Source organism: Dipteris shenzhenensis, chromosome 31, assembly GCF_047967505.1.
Source record: "Dipteris shenzhenensis isolate YYH24624 ecotype China chromosome 31, Dip_SZ_1.0, whole genome shotgun sequence".
NCBI lineage: Eukaryota > Viridiplantae > Streptophyta > Polypodiopsida > Gleicheniales > Dipteridaceae > Dipteris > Dipteris shenzhenensis.
Window position 1 is genome coordinate 2,721,196 of NC_141626.1, and position 3,018 is coordinate 2,724,213.

A 3,018-nucleotide genomic window follows, 5' to 3' on the forward strand; every position below is an offset into this window, starting at 1 on the left:
GTAGCATTGTATGTACCACTTACGCGATGATAGTATATGTAGCATGCATGCACCATTCGTATGATTTTATTCTTGTGTAGCAATAGGTGCACCATGAGATGGTATGTGTCACATGTGTGCACCATTCATGGCTAAATATATGGTTGCAGGCTGTATGAGTGTGTAGCATTGTGTGCACCACTTACGCGATGATGGTATGTGTAGCATGTGTACACCATACGTACGATTTTATTCATTTGTAGCATGTGTGCACCATGAGATGGTATGTGTCGAATGGATGCACCATTCAGATGTGATTTATTGATTTCACGCTGCTATAATACTGAAAGGTTGATTGATTGTGGTGATTAATGCCAAGGTTATTTTACGCTTGAAATTTTTCATTACTATTGATCGTGTGAATCCAAGGGAAGAGTATTTGATCGGCCATATTTTGGGCACGTAGAGGCAACTCCAGTGATGCAGGATGAATAAGGCTTATGCCTCATTTTTGATATTACAAAAGATTATGTACATATCTGAATTTTGGAATATTATTGGCTTGGCTAAGTGTATAAAATAAAGTTTAAAAAAAGCTTTATTTTTAGAAAAAGCCAGCTATTCTAGAAGGTGGATGGTTTTTTGTAAAAAGGTGCAAGGAGGAAAGTACGTAGGCTTTTTGTATGATTCTTGCTCAGAAGCTTTTTGAGAAATATACATAAATACATAGGAGGTGGAAGAAGAGCACCTCTCCTATGGGGGAATATTGTACCCAACACACTAGTTCTGTCTATTGCATTTGTGAGTTTTGAGAGTTTGTGCGTATTTTCGAAGAGTGTTGCTGTGTTTTTCAAAGTTTTGCAGGTCCCGCGAGTGTTTCTCCTCATAGTGGTGTGTTTTTCGAGTTATGTATTGAGACAATCTTATTTTCCTAGGAGGATTGAAGTCCCATAGTACTTATAAATAAGGTAGAAACTACTGATGTTACGAGAATTGGAATTATCCCATTAATTTAATCCTTTAGTATTTAGTTTAATAAGATCCAACATTTTTGTCGCGCAGCTAATGCATATGTGCTTGTTGTTCCGTAGTGATGCATGTGTGCTCCTACATGGCTAGATATACAGTGGTTGCGAGCTATATGAGTGTGTAGCATTGTGTGCAACACTTACGCGATGACGATATGTGTAGCATGTGTGCACCATCTGTATGATTTTATTCATGTGTAGCATCAGATGCACCATGAGATGGTCTGTGTCGCATATGTGCTCCATTCATGGCTGGATATATGGCTACACACTATATGAGTGTGTAGCATTGTGTGCACCACTTACGCGATGACTGTATGTGTAGGATGTGTGCACCATGCATACGATTTTATTCATGTGTAGCATCAGGTGCACCATGAGATGGTATGTGTCACGTTTGTGCACCATTCATTGGTGATTTATTGATTTCGCAAGGAATTGAAGAAAGATCGTCGCTACTGGTCGCTAGCAACATCGTGTGAAATTTTGTTTGACCTTTACACCAGAAATTTGCCCATATGTGAGCTTTCATTTGAGCTAGAAATCCCTGTTTTCTTTGCTCTAAAGAAGGAGATACAAGCCCTTCAAGATCAAGCCTCTGTTTTGGATAGTTTTTGAGAAGGTTGTGAGTTTGATGCTACATTAGATGCTACTTTAGCATTTCTAATGTTTTAAAGTGTTGAATAGCATGAGTATAACTGCGGCTACAGCTTTGCTTTAAGATGCTATACCTAGATTTGCTTGAAATACTTTCATTTAGTCACCTCGCATGCAAGTGAAAGCATCATTGATTTGTAGTATGGAATTTGGTTACAAGCTTTGCTACTCTAAATGCTTGTATTTTGAAGCTCTTTAATATTTCTAGCCTTGTAAGAGAGAAGACACTACCCATTCTGGGTTAGACCCTCTCATGGCTATCATCATGAATATGGATAAGTTCAATGGTAAAGGCTTTCACACATGGCAGATGAAGGTTAAGTTTGCATTGATGAGGGAAAACCTCTGGGGGCTTGTCAAACCGGCTTCAACTTCTTCTTCAATAGCCTCTAATGCTGGAGAATCCTCAGCTCCAACACGCCCAACAAGAGATCCTACTAGAAAGGAGAAAGCCTATGGCATCATTGCTCTTGCCTTAGGAGATGACTATATCCATCACATCTTTGATTTATAGTCTCCTTCAGTAGCTTGACATTATTTTTGGTGCTAGCCCTCACATCTCAAAATTGTCACTTAAGATTGCTTTCTTTGAATCGAAGATGGTTAGTGGCACTCCTTTGGCTGCTCATGTCAATCATATGCAGAGTCTCATGACTCAACTTGCTTCTATCAACTCTCCAATCACTATAGATGATGCAATGACACTGTTGCTCAAAAGTATGCTTGAAGATTATGATCATGTTGTTACCACTTTGAAAAATCTTCCTAATCCTAATCTTGAAGGTCTTATTTCTGCTCTTCAAGAAGAAGAAAGCCACATGAAACTCTAGAGAGGCAATGACACAGCCTATGCCATAAAAATTCAAAAGGGCAAGTTTTCAACTTGCAAACATTGTCGGAAGGCTAATCACCTCTCAAAAGATTGCTTCAAGATCAATCCATGCAAACATTGTGGCAAAAACAATCACCATGAAAATTATTGTAGAGCCAAAAAGGAAGAAGCTACAAAGTCAGAAACTACCAATCTACTTTCAGTTGATGAGTCTCCACATGATGAAGAGTATGCTTTTTAGGCACTTTGTCTTTTTGTTTATCATCACTTGGTAAAAATTTTGAGGTTCTCTGCCTGGAGTAGTACTCCAATGTTATGTAGCATGAGATCATAGCCATAGATTAATCCTTGACCACCATGAGATGGCATGAGAAACTATGAGATTAGATAAATCCTTGACACTGCAAGAGGCAATCCCTTGCGGGGGGTTTGTTGGGGTAAGTATGATCAAGGGCTTAATCTATGGTGCATGTGTGCATCTAGGGGAGTCACATGTGTGTTTGTGTGTGTTGTAAAGTCACA